This window comes from Fringilla coelebs (assembly GCF_963513975.1).
Source record: "Fringilla coelebs genome assembly, chromosome: 17".
In the NCBI taxonomy this organism is placed as follows: Eukaryota; Metazoa; Chordata; class Aves; order Passeriformes; family Fringillidae; genus Fringilla; species Fringilla coelebs.
This window is the reverse complement of record NC_140043.1, coordinates 11,455,542-11,469,158: the sequence shown is the minus strand read 5'-3', so window position 1 is coordinate 11,469,158 and position 13,617 is coordinate 11,455,542. Positions and strand designations below refer to the sequence as shown.

Sequence of the window (13,617 nt, the reverse complement as noted above, 5' to 3'; positions counted from 1 at the left end):
GCTCGGACCTCACAGTACACAGGGCTCGGGGTGTCTGTGGCCATGGCCATTCGGGGTCGCCGGGCGAGCTCCAGCCTGGCTCTCATCCCCCGCTAGCTCCGGACTTGTCACCCCGCTGTCCCCACGTGGTCCCCCGCGGCAAATCCATCACGCCAGCAGGACCACAACTCCCATGAGGCCTCACGGCGCCCCTCAGCCCCGCGGCGCGGCGGCGGCGCGCGGGGCACGCCGGGAAGCGCAGTCCCGCCGTTCGGATTTTCCCGCTCGAGGAGCCGGCGGGTGGGGGGGGGAAGCAGCCGCACGTCCGGCGGGGACGCCCCGCCCCTTTTCTCCCCCCTCCCTCCCTCCCTCCCTCCCCGCAGGACGCGGCGCCGTGGCCATGGCAACGCGCCGGGGGCGGGGCCGAGCCGCGTGCGGCCGCCGGGCCCCGCGCGGGGCGCTCAGAGCCGCCGCAGCCGCGCGCCGGGCGGGAGCCGCGAGCCGCGAGCCGGGGCCGCCCCGCCAGCGCCCCCCGCCCCGCCCCGCCCGCCGCGACCCCCGCCCGCCGCCGCCGCCGCCGCCGCCATGGAGCGCTGAGCCGCCGCCGCCGCCGCTGCCCCCCGCGACACCCACCCCCCCCCGCCCCGCCCCGCCGGGCACCGACCGCCGCCGCACAAAGGAACCGGGGGCAGCCGCGGTGTGATGCCCCGCGGGGTCGCCGCGCCGCCCCAGCTCAGCCGCGCCGGGTGGATTTGGGGTTAATTAATTTTTTTTTTTTTCTCCCCGGATATTTTTGCTGTTCCTGTTCCCCCCACCCTTTCCCCGCGGTGCTCCCCGCCGTCCCCCCCCGGGGCCGAGCGCCGGGACCCGCACGCTGGCCGCGCACGGGGCGGGGCGGGCCGCCGGCGGGGCGCGGGGCCGGGCGGGCGCCGCCGCTGCTGCTGCGCGGCCCGGGGGGGGCGGCCCGGTGCGCCCCGCAACGCAGCGCCCGCAGCCGGCCCGGATCCAGCTCTGACGGTAACGGGGGTCCGGGCACCGGGGAGGTCGGGGGGGTTACCGGGCGGGGGCGCGGGGACCGGGGGTTCCGCCGGCTCCCGGAGCGCAGCGGAGGCTGTGCCGCCGCAGCGCGGTGCCCGGTGGTGCCCGCGGAGCCGTCGCCGCCGGGGCCCGGCTCGCCCGTCGCTACCGGAGAGGAACGGGAACAACTTTTGGTTTTTTTGGGGTTTTTTTTCCATCCGATTTTTGATTTTTTAAATGGTTTTTTGGGTCGCCTGACTCATAAGTGGAAATAAAATATCCACGGGTGCCTCCAGGAGGAAAGCTGAGACACTTCCAGCGGGAGCCGACCGGGAGCTGCCACCTTTGCTGCGACCCTTTTCTGTCCCTTTTCGCCCGGGAAAAAAAAAAAAAAAGGGTTTTTCTCCTCCGTCCCGGGCAGGAAAGCGCCCGATCGCACCGCGACACCGGAGCGGGTGGTGGCAGAGCAGGACCCCGCCATGGACCCCGCGCCTGGTGTGAATCCCGCCGGTCACAAAGGAGAGGGAAGAAGGACCCACCCAGCGATGGTTTATTTAACACCCGTCTCCCTGGCTGCCTCCGCCGGGTCAGGAGGCTCTGCCGGGGAAAATCCCCTCTGGAAAAAGCTCCGCTGCTGAGGCAGCATCCCTGTGGCGTCTTCTGGACCATCGGCGCTGGGAATACGATTCACCGGGGACGAGGCATCGTGGTCCCCGAGATCTCCTGGGCAGCGCGGCTGGGCATCCACCGGGGCGGCCGCCGGCTCCAGCCGGGGACGAGCGAGCTGTGCCGCCTCTCCGGCTCGGTCCCCGGCAGAGATGAGGTGTTGCCGGTGCCAGCAGCTCAGCCCCAGCGTCCCAATCCAGCTCCGGGGAGAGCCGTCACATCGCGGAGATTTAATGGCTGGAGAGGCAGGGCCTGGACGCAGCGAGCCGGCGGCGGCACGGCACGGCACGGCACAGCTCGCTGCAGGGCACGGCTGCAACCGGGGCTCGGCTCCGGCCCTGCGGGGTATTTCCGAGGAGAAGCAGTGGCAAAGTTTTCCAGCCGTGCTCGGTGTTTGCCAAGGGATGAATCCATTGGCATTGGGCAGTGGTGGTTTGCCTGGCTCTGGTTGTCGGGATCTCCCCAAGGTTTTTGATACGTATTTATGTGTGTGTGTATATATATATATTTTATATATATTTGTATGTGCATCCTCCTGCTCGGGATGCTCTGTCTGCAGGCAGCTTGCCCGGGTGGGTGAGGAGTTTTCATGGAGGATGGAGTGGCCGTGGGGCTCTGCAGGCGTGGGGACAGAGCCGCGCGGCCCCTCTCTCCACAAGGAGCGTCCAGCATCGTTCTCGGGATAATTTAGTGGAATTTGGCAGCTTTACCCCTTCTCACCCCTGTGGTGGGGTTTGACTGCCCGCTGTGCCGGGCACATGTCGCTGGTCAGTGGCCACACACGTGGCCATCGCTCTGGTGGGACCCTGGGCCGGCAAAGCTCTCACACCCAGCCTGTGGTGCTGAGGGGTGAGGTGGGAAACGTCCCTGGCAGAGGGCACCCGGCATCCTGCGAGGGATTTTTCTTAGGAAGGATCCATGAAACTTTGAGGAGTGGATTGCCGGTGCCGGGGAGCCGCGGTGTGAGCCGGGTGCGGTCGGGTCGGGCGGCCTCGAAGCCGTGGTGGAAGGAGAGGGGAGCTCTCGCCGCGGTGCCTTCTGCTTCCCTTGTGTGTAGAGCAGGGGAAGGGAAAGGCATTCCCTGGGAGCACGGCTTGTTTTCCCAGCTTCAGGAACAGCTTTCCTGCTGGTTTGAGGGTCGGTACCAGTAGGGCACGTTCTGGATGCCGGAGCAGCAGCGGCTGTGAGCTGGGCCCTGTTTCAGCCAAGCGTGTCGTTAAAAATTGCAAAATCTCGGTGTGAATATCTACCCTCAGGCTGGGGCAGGGAAAGCCATGGAAGGAGGACATGAGTGCCTGCTGCCAGGCTGCTGAGGCCACATCACCTCAGTTTTTTAGCCCCTCTGGTTGTCAGTTTTATTTGAGCCTAAAATTCATCCATCCCTGAGCGGGCTGTGGATTACCCCCTTCCCTCCTGGGGCTGGTTTTTAATTGCGTGCTGCTGCCCTGCCCGGAGAAGGGCTCTGGCTTTGGGACCGAGGGTCTCCCGGTCCTATGACCCCACGGGGGTGATGCCCCCGAGCCGGGTGCCCCGTCCCCGAGCTGTCCCCAAGCTGTCCCCGCGCTCCCCGCCGTGCGTGCGGCATTAGTGCCGGGCGCTCGCATCCCTGCCAGGCGGCGGAGTTAATTTTTGCCTGCAGCGGGTTTCCTGCGTGGCCTCAACTTGTGTGGGAAAAATCTGCGGTGGAGCCGGGCAGCCCCGCTCCCTCTCCGGCGTGATCCTGCGGCACAGGGAGCGGTGGGCTCGGGAATGTGCGCTGGGAGCCAGCCCACCCCAGCCCCCTCCGGCTCTCGGGGTACCACGGGCAGGGATGCGGGGTCCTGAGGGTGGAGAGTGATGTGAGAAGCCTCCTGTCCTCACGGCTCCATGTGGGGACAGCAGGATGTGTGTCCCTGGGTACGGTCCTTTGCTGGTGGTGTCTCATCCTGGCACGGAGGCAGTGTGTGTGTGACCCCCCCAAGGCTGGGGATGCTGCAGCTGGCGGGGTGGGCCGGGGGCTGCACCTGCCGGGACCCCTCTCCCGGCCCCCGCCGGCATCTGTGCCGCCGCATGTCCGTCTGCAGCAGGCGCATGCATGCAAAAATAAGACATTTCTTCTTTCTCTTCTGCCTGCGCATTCCTCAAAAAGCTAATATTCATGAAAGGTAATTCAATCAAACCACGATGCCTATCAGCTAATGCAGCAAAGCTGGCGCAGGGGTGAGAATGGGAGCCAGGAACACAAAAGCCCTGTTTTATTACCTCCTGCTTGCCTGAGAATTGCTTTTCTCCCTCGAGTGAGCCGGCTAAAGCTGGCTTTATTATGTTAACCTATTTGCGTGTCAAGAGCTATTGTGCCTCTCTTTATCTGTGTTTGTATTTGCTCGATGCAGGGAATAAAAGGACGAGGCGAAAATGGATGGCTGGTCAGTGCTCCGCACTCTGGGGGCACTGATTGGTTGCTAAGTGATTTGCATCCCCGGTAATCGCTTTTATCTCGGAAGGATGTCGTGTATAATTATAAGCCTACTGACATCTTTTGAAATCTGCCTAATGGGTGTTTTTAATTTACATGGGAAGCAGGGGCTATTTGTGTTGCTCTGATTACAGGTTGGGCGAGTATATGGGTTAAAATACAGATATTTCCATAGATGCGGGGCACCGGCAGGGATGAGGCTGGGATTTTTGGCAAGTCCCCTGCTCGCCTAGGGATGGGTGGAAGAGCACAAGTCGCCGTGTGTGAGTTTGGGGTTTAATCCCTCAGCCCAGTGCACAGACTGTTGTGGTGCTGCTCCGGGGGCTGGTCCTGCAGCCATCCCGTGAAATACAGCACGAGGTGGGCTCCTGGCTGCTGCCAGAGCCAGCTGGACCCCCAGGACCCCCCTCTGCAGCCTGGGATGGGGCATGGAGGGGCTGTGCCACTGAGTCCCCACTCCAGCCATCTGTGCCAGCGTGGTGCTGATGGGGGTGGCACGAGGGGACAGCCTCAGCTTCTTGTTCAGTCTGTGGAAAGGGGGTCTGGGGGTACCTGTGGGGTTCTCGTGGGATGAGTTCACACAGCCATGGCAAATAAAGCTCCCGAGCACCTGTGCCAGCCCTGGGCACCTGCATCCAGCAGGATCCCAGCAGGGTGGCTCGCTGGAGCTGCCGAGGCATCAGCAGGGTCCAGGGTGAACTCCCCGGGTTAGGGACATTGGCAGGGCCGTGGGTGCCTGTCCTGGGCAGACAGCAGGATGTGGGTGCTCTGAGATTGTCCCTTGTGTGCCTGGGTGCAGAGGAGCCATGTGTGGGAAACATCCTGGCAGGAATGCTGGGCCAGCCGTGCCAGTGGCACGCTCGATTTCGTGTTTCTATCTGTGCTATGTGAAAAGCAGAGCTCTGAGGTGCAGGCAGTGGTGAGATGTGGGGTCCTGGTGTCCCCCCAGGGCTCTGTGTGCTGGGACTGGGTCACCTCAAACACGCAGAGGTCCTGAACCTGAGGCAGGTGCTGGTGACAGGCACTGAGGCTGGGCTGGGTGAGAGTGTGGGGCAGGTGACCCACGGGGACAGCTCCAGCCAGCTGCCTCCTTCCTCCTCCTCCAGGCAAGGCTGCAGGCACGTTGCAGCTCCCTCAGGCCGTGCACAAGGTGACCCCGTCCATTTGCAGGGCTGAGGTGGCTCCTGCTGCTCTGAGCAGGACGGGGTGCAGGGAACACGGGGCATGGGAGAAGTTGATAGAGAAGACTGAGTGCTGGACCCCACACCTTGGAGCTTGGGGTGCTGGGCCCCCCTGCACAGGCAGCCCCATCCCATTCCATCCCATCCCATTCCAGCCTGTCCCGCTGGCGAGCGAGCGGCGCGGGCGCCGCTATTTATGGCTGGCTGTAAACAAACTCCCAATGAAAGAAAGTTAATGACCTGAGACTGACAGGAGCCTGCTGGGAGTTTTTATAGCCCCTGGGACTCCTTTTGCTAAAGAGAGAATACATCAGCGTTTTAACCCAAAACGGCGAGAGCCGCCCGCTGCGGGGGCGCGGGGACAGCCCCAGCCCGGGGAGGTGTTTCAGAGGGGCTGGTGCTGGGTGAGGAGGGGGCTTTGGTCGGGGGACCTTGACTCTGTCTCCCTGCGTGGGACTGGGATGCACAGCCCCCTTTTTGAGGAGGCACGTCCCGGCGTCGGGGGCTCTCCAAGGCTTTGCCATCTGCCTCTTGTAGGTCATCTCTCTGCGCTCCAGGCGAGAGCGGGGGCTGGCTTAGCGTGGCTGGTAACCACACACTAATAAAGCCTTAATACCCTGCAGCAGGGAGATTTCACTGTCAGAGATAAATATTCATATTGCTTTCCAATTCAGCCTTGGCTGCACGACAAGGGCGCCATGGGGGGAGACGGGAAGGCTGCAGTGTGGGGCGCAGAGCCCCGCTGGCCGCCCTGCCTGCTCCCGCCTGCCTGGTGTGTTTAATACCGTGCCCTGGCTAATTGTGGGGTGTGAATATCGAGCCCAGGGCTCTCGGGGGACAGGATGGTGAGCGTGGCACAGGGTGCCCCTCTCGCCGTGCTCCCCGCCTCCTCCTTCGCCGCCGCCTCGCGCACGCAGCCTCCATCTGCACGCGACGCTTGATTTACCGAGAAGAGCTGGCAGTTAAACCTGACAAATTGAAGGCAGTTTTAAGTGGTTCAGGTTAATTAATAGTCAGGGAAGTATCAATTTTTTTAAGGGATGCTCTTGGCTCGCGGGGAGAGCTGGAGTTTGACTTTGCCTTTGGAAAGTAACACCATCTGCACGGGTGGGTGCCCATGGGCAGGGGGGATGGAGCCGGGCAGGATGCTGAGCTTGGTGTCACTGCTCCAGCTCCTGTCCCACAGCCTCACATTGCTGCTGGTATTTCTGATCCCAGCTTGCTGGCACTGAGGGATTTGCTGTTACAGGGCTGTCCTGTGTGGCCCAAGCTCCACTGCTCGTCTCAGTGTCCTTTGTGGCTCTGGTTGTCCTCTCTCCTGGGGTCTGTGCCATGGCTGCTGTGCCAGAGGGTGCAGCTGTGCCAGTAACCAGAGAGATTCATCCATAGCCACCTGTAGTGGCACAGCTGGGTGGCTGCAGTGTCCCTGCTCCAGTGGAGGACCCCGAGGGTGAGCAGCAGCTTTACCAGGTTCATGGGGGTCCATCCTGGGCTGGGATTGGGAGCTGACGTGGATGAACTGGAGCAGCATCCCCTCCCCTCGATTTCTGCATGCATGACCCCCGTGTTCACATCTGCCAAGCCTGGGAATGCTGAGGGGGGGACAGATTTTAGAAACATCCCAGTGAAAGAAGGCTAAGGTCTCCTGTAAGGAGGGGAGACGGCCAGGCTTTGAGTGTGTGCAGCACAGGAAGGCTCCGAGCTGTGTGTGAGAAAGTCTCCATGGCACAGGGACCTGAGCTGTGTCTGTGATTGTCACGGGATGCCACAGGGGTGGGCAGTTCTGGCACCTGGCTCAGGGCTGTGTCCCAGAGCAGCACAAACCCTTCATCAGGCCATGTGCTCTGTCTTTCCCAGCACGGAGCAGGATGCAGGTGGAAGTGGTGGGTTTCCAGCAGCCCTAATTCTTGGGAATATGAGAGATTAAGGTTAGTGACCATTTTTTAACTCAATAAAGGGGAAGACAAGCTGGAGTCTGCAGTCCAGAGATATAATTAGTTCGCAGCAGTGGTGCTTTCTTGATTTAGCTTCAGAGAGCAGAACAAGACAAGGATGTTATACCCAATTAGCAATAACATACAGCCCGAGCCTCACTAGGTGAGATAACAAGCCATTTTTATAGCTCTTCTTTACGGACTTTTTTTTTTTTGGAAAGATGGGGTGGGGGGGGGGAAGAAGAAAGGGACCGAGTCTCGATTTCTTTTCATCAGGGAACAATTATTAGTGAGCTCAGAAAGCCCGAAGATGAGTGATCTGTTGGCCGGTGCAGATGATAAAACAAATCAAACAGCTCAGAGCCGGGCTGAGGCCATCTCTCCATCCAGCTGGGGGAGGCTGAGCAGGTGACAGCCGTGTCCCGCCAAGGACACGACCGAGGGCCACCCACACACCCTGCGAGGCTTTGTGGCACATGGCCCGGCCGTGCCGCCCGCGGGGTCCCGGTGCGGGCGGGGCGGCCGTCGGTGCTGCCGGCCGTGCTCCGGGTGTGTCCCACGGTGGGTGACCCCGAGCCGTGTCCCCTGCACAGCCCCGCTCAGATCAGATGGCAGCCGCCTGCCGTCTGCCAGCGCCGCGGTCCCTTTGTATTGCAGATCGATGGGCATCGATTTTTCCTCCCGTGTAAACCTGGCCGGGCAGGGTTTTTGTGCGCGGCTGGCGCTGTCTCTGCCCGTGCTGGTCCCCCCATCCCACCCAGCTCCCGCTCGCCTCTGCAGCAGCGAAACTCAAGGACATGCGGAAAAACAGCCTTGTAAAGAGTCGGGAAAAGTCGGGTTTCATTAATCAGCTGTTAATGACGGGCTCTGCTGTTCGGTGGGGGATTTCAGTCTCTCTCCTCGCTCCCCAGGGCAGCAGCCCCAGCCCCTCCTGTGGCACCTGCTGCGGATGAGGCTGTGGCAGCTGCTTTGGGACACCTGTGGCAGCAGGGTGTCCCCTCAGCCTGGGGACACTCCTGCTGCACTGGGGGCTCAGTGTGGGACACATTCTCCCTCCTGCTGTTGCCCTCCCACTGCAGCCACCCCTCGATGGGGCAGAGCCTGGGGATGGATGGAGCAGGAGGCTGCGGTGCCCTCTTTGTCCTTCCTGTCCCCTCCGTGTCCTTCCTGTCCCCTTGTCAAGAGTTTTACAGCCTGACAGGCAGTGGTGTGGCTGCATGGGACCACTCAGCTCATCCCACCACCCCCCAGCCCACCCAGGGGAGCTGGGCTGGGACATCCCCGCTTGTCCCCACCGGGAGCCGCTCTCCGGGGCTATTAACACCCCGCGATGATCATCAGCTCTCGTCGTAATCATTAAGACTATTAGAAAGAAATGTTGGCTCGCAGCTCGTGTCAGACTTTCCGTTCTGCTTTGCAAACGCGCACAATTAATGCCAATCAGGCGGGGGAGGCAGCCAGCTCCGATCCCGGCTGCTCCCAATCCCGGCTGTCAGCTCTCCCCATCCCGCCTGGTACATTTTCATACAATTGCTATAAACATCTGAGGGAAACTCCGTGTTCTTCGGCAGCGCTGAGTATTGTTCTCTGTTCCTTTTAATTACTCGGCATTCAGCGGCTCATCCGGCCTCCCGATCGGTGGGGAAAGTAGGGATTTGTAAAACAAATAGAGAAATCTGGAGAGATGCCTTATTTTCCATTCAGTGGCTGCCTTAGGTTGTCTATGGCTAAATAAGAAAAACCTGTTTAGTTTTTCTTTGTCTTTTTCTTCCTCCCCCTCCCGAGTTGCTTTCTCCCCACCAGGGCACAGCCTGGTCCCTCTCCCCAGGGAACCCCAAAAGCAGGGTGAGCTTGGGAGAAGGGGGGGAAGAGCCGGAATTACTCGGCCGGATGGTGGTATAATCCTTGTTACAAAAGTACACATCAATTATAAGAATTCCTGCAGTAATCTTGGAAATCTATCTTTTCTGCTGAACCAGCTCATTAAAGAGCACCATTCATTTCCATCTCTCCGGGTGAGAAGGGTTTAAATCTCCAGAGCTTTGTGTTACCAAATAGACTGAGGGTGATGGACTCGTGTTAAATATTAAAAGGAAGAAGTTGATTTTTATTTTTTTTTCCCCTTTTTTTCCCCCCAGACCGGCAGTGCAGACGAAGTGGAACGTAAGGAGGGGAGGGTGAGGGGTCCCTGCTGTGAGCAGCTTCCCCAGCTGTTGATGGGCAACACAGGGCTGTGCTCAATGGATGCCTTTGAGGACCCCCCACTCCTTCCTTGGCCTGGGGACCCCTCCAGCCCCGGGGGAGGAGGGAGGGAGCGAGGGAGGTTTCCCCAGGCCACCCTGGCAAGCCCCCGAGCCTGCGCCGGAGCCGGCCGTGGCACAGGCAGGGCTTTTGTGCGCCAGCAGGGCAGTGGGCGGCTGCGGGGTGAGGGACGGGCACAGAGCCCCTTTGTGTGCAGCTGTGAGCAGAGCAGGATGTGGGACAGGGCCCAGCCGTGGGGATGGGGAGCTGCTAGCCAGGGATGAGGAGAGGTAGCCATGGATGGGGAGCAGCGGCCAGCCGGGGTCGAGGGCGGCGCGGGGCGGTGTGTGCGCTGCGCCGAGGCTCTGTGCAAACATGTTAATTTGTTTTCTTTCTTGCCTCGCCTTTCAGGGTAATTGGTTGCATTTGAAGCCTTTGTGAAAGCCTTTGATTATAGTAATTTCAGCAGCGCGATCTACCCTGGATTCCTTCGTCAGATTCTTTCACAGCTCCGGCACTTGGGGCTGTAATTAGGGAGTGGAGCCGCACGGCTGCCGAGTGTGGGGCAGCTGGACGGGGCACCATGGCCATGGCAGCACAGGGACTGTCACTGCAGGGGACAATCGAACCCCTGGGATGAGGCAGGAGCGAGCCAGGATGGGGCAGGAGCTGTGATGGGAAGCTTTGGTCTCTGCACTACCGAGTTTGTTGGGTCTCAGCTGGAGCTGTGGATGCTGCCAGTGCCCACGGTGTGGTTGCCCGTGCTGGAGTTGTCTCCTGGCTTGCTGGGGTCTAGAGTGCTTTTAGTTGCTGCTGCGTGGAGCCACTTGGCTTTTCTGCTGGTTGATCCCGGGTCTGTGCTGGGGCTGGGACTAAATCCCGTGAGCATCCCGAGATCCATGAGGGACAGCTCCCCAATCCGTGTGCAGGAGGAATGCGTGGCATGACCGTGTCAGATCAGCGAGGTTTTGCTCTGAGGAGCTGGTGCCACATCCGAGGGGCCACGTCTGTACATGTCTGGCAGGACCTGGCAGATCCTGCCCGCCCGCTGCGCGCTGGCCCTGCCGGGACCTCGGCGCACGCAGCCAGGGTTGAGCCCTGCCAAAAACACCGACGGCACCCGAGCGGGGCCCTGACCTTTGCTAACAGGGCTGCTCCCCCCTTGCTCCTGGCATTTTGTTCCCAGTCCCACATAATGACCTTCTCGGCAGCGCCGTGCCAGCGTCTGCCACTTCCAATTACCCACGGCTGCTCGGCGCCCGCCGCAGCGCGCGGGGCTCCTTCCTCCCCGGCAGGATGGCAGCAGGGCGGGGGGATGCTGCACTCTGATCCCCCACCCTCCTGGCTCGGGGAGCCTCAGGAGCCCCCCAACAGCACCCAGGGCTCTGGGGTCCTGCCCCGGGGTGCTGGAGGCGCTTGGCTTTCCAGAATCATTATTAACCTGTTCGAGAGCTGTTCCCGCTCGCAGCGAAAATAGATCTTTAATCTCTGCCCAAAATAGCTCATTTGATGAGAGGCCTCCTTAAAGCTGACACATAAATTTAACCAGGCCGCCCCAGCCCTGCACAGGGACGTCTGCAAATGCTCAGCAGCACTCGAATTGTTGGGGTTTTTTTAAATTCCATTATAGTGCACACATCTGATACCCTATTTCTTCCTTGGGGTCTTTGGAAGTGCTCAGGAGGTGATTTGCCATGCCCTGTCCCAGTTCCTTTCACCTTGCTTGTGAGCAAAAGGTTATTTTGGGGTATTTTTTCATGTTGACTCTCTTGTACAGTCCAAGGGGTTTCTCCTTGGAGCTGCCACAAGAGCAGAAACCTCATCTCTGGGTGGGATGGGAGAGCCATGAGATGCTGCTGTAGGATGCCTGTAGCAGTGAGGGTCCTGGTCCAGTGCCACTCTATCCCTGGCACTGTGCCATGGCTGGTGGGCTCCATGCCATCCTGGTGTCACAGCAGCCCAAAAAAGTGGGAAATGAGGATGCTCAGGGCGTCACAGCTCTGCTCAGCACCAGGTCTGGGGCTCCCCCCAGCACCTTCCCAGCATTTCCACAGAGCATGAGCTGGGAGAAGCCACTTGGCTGCTCTGGGTCTCTCCCCCAGCCCCCCACAGTCCCCACATCCCAGCGAGCCCCTGAGCAGCAAAATAATCACTTCCAGCATCATTATCCATCACAAACCCCAGCTTCCAATTTTAATCAGAGGAGCTGGTGTTGCTTTAAGATCTGCGGGTTTTAAAGATCACAAGAGGGGTTAGAGAAAATTACCCTTGACTCTTACATGCTAATGTAATCTCTAACCAGATCTGCAGCACTGCAGCTAAAATTGCTTTTTAGATTAACATTTAATTATTAACAGGGCCCCCTGAAAGGCCCGGGGCTGGAGCACGCGGAGGGGAGCGGATTAGCCGGGCGGGATGAGGGAAGGTCGGGCGAGGGAAGGTCGTGGGGTGACCTTTGGTGACAAACTTTGGGTTTTATTTTACCTGATGCTCCCTGTGGTTCACAGTGGGGTGACCTTTCTGTGCTCGCCCCTTGTAGGGCTGAGCTGTGGCGTTGCTGCATCCCCTCCACCCTAAATCTGGGTGGGAGATGGGTACGGCAGTGCCAACAGCAGCACCAGCCAAAATCCCGCTCACCCTGCAATGGGGTGGGCATCCACTGTGTGCAGAGGGGAATCCTTCCTCCTCTGGCACCTCCTCACCCTCGCCATGGGATGGGAAATCAGTGTCCCTGGGACCAGTGGTGGTGGCAGTGGCAGGGGGTGGTGGCAGGGAGCTCGGTGTCCCCGGGGCTGTGAGGAAGGGGAGCTCCCTGCTGGTGTGGTTGGATTCTCCTCCCTCCGTGTAAGGACGAGGGACAGTTGTGTTCCCAGTTGCACTCTGCACACCAGGGGCCACTGAGGGCTTTTGCTTTGTTTCTCTGGTTGCTGCTGGCCTTGGCCTTGCCCTGTGCTGTCCGTGTGTCTGTCTGGCACTGTCGGGAGCCTCCCATGCCTCTCCCAACCAGGGTCACCCCTCACCACCTGTCCTTGTGCCAAACCCAGTGCTGGCTTTTGATAGCCAGGGGAGACATGGCCATGGTGTGGCTCAAACAGCTTTGCAGCATCTCTGGTCCTGCCCCCCTTTCCTCTCCTAACCCCAAAAGCTCCCTTTTGATAGGATTGCCCCCCGGGGAAGGATCTGGATGTGTTCCACCACAGCCTGGATGGTGACCAAGACCTTGTCCCTCACCATCCCTGCCCTGCCACAGCTCAGCAGCCACACAGACCCACTTGGGGCTGAGCCTTTAAAAGTTCCTTTTTTCTTTTCTCCCCCCTCCCATCACATTTTCTTTTATCTAAATCCTCGCCTGCAAAAGCCTCTATCGACAGCTGCGCTGGCCTTATCTCGCGGGAGGGACCTTCGCAGGGCTCTCGGAGGAGATAAGCCCGACTTATCAGCTGCTGATGTCAGAGGAGGTGCCAAACCCTCCCATCACTGGGGCTTTAGACATAGAGGGTGGTGGTTTTTATTAAAGTCACAAAGACCTTGGGCTTATAAATAGTGTGATGTCGAGATGGATTAGCTGGGTGTGGGGCAGGATGGAGTGGTGGGAGAGGTGAAGGATGGAGTTGTGGCTCCCCCATCCCTGGAAGTGTTCAAGGCCAGCTTGGACAGGGCTTGGAGCAACGTGGGATAGTGGAAGGCATCCTTGTGCATGGCAGGGAGTGGGACAGAATGGGCTTTAATGTCCCTTCCAACACAAAACATTTGGTGATTCTGTGATGCCAGAGTTGTGGGATGTGGGGTTGGGGCTCCTGGGGGACCTTGCTCCAGATGTCCCCAGGATGACCCCACTGTTGGTGGGACTCACCCTGTGCCCCAGTGCTGGATGATGGTGGGTCCCCGGGCACAGAGGCCGGGCGTTCCAGCAAAACTGCTGAGTGTTGCCTTCCCTGCCACGAAAGAGCCAGAGCAGCTTGAACTAAATCGGATCCTGCTGATTGGAATTAGTTCAAATGCAGATGGAGCTAACTAAGCCGGCGCTAAGCGTTGGACAGCCCAGCGCCCAATTCCCATCAGCTGATTCAGGGGCTTTTCGGAGCGGCATTAGCGAAATGCCACCGTGGCACAGATGCCCATTGTGCCAGGCGCCCACCCGCTC

General features: G+C 60.1%; 1 protein-coding gene across 1 annotated transcript in view; it reads left to right on the top strand.

Annotated features, from left to right (window-relative positions):
- The first annotated feature begins 879 nt into the window (after positions 1-879).
- FAM222A (family with sequence similarity 222 member A) overlaps positions 880-13,617 on the top strand; it is a 28,498-nt gene continuing 15,760 nt past the window's right edge. The window contains exon 1 of the mRNA XM_084217353.1: positions 880-996. The gene's annotated coding sequence lies outside the window, so the exon portion shown is untranslated. The remainder of the gene's footprint in view (positions 997-13,617) is intronic.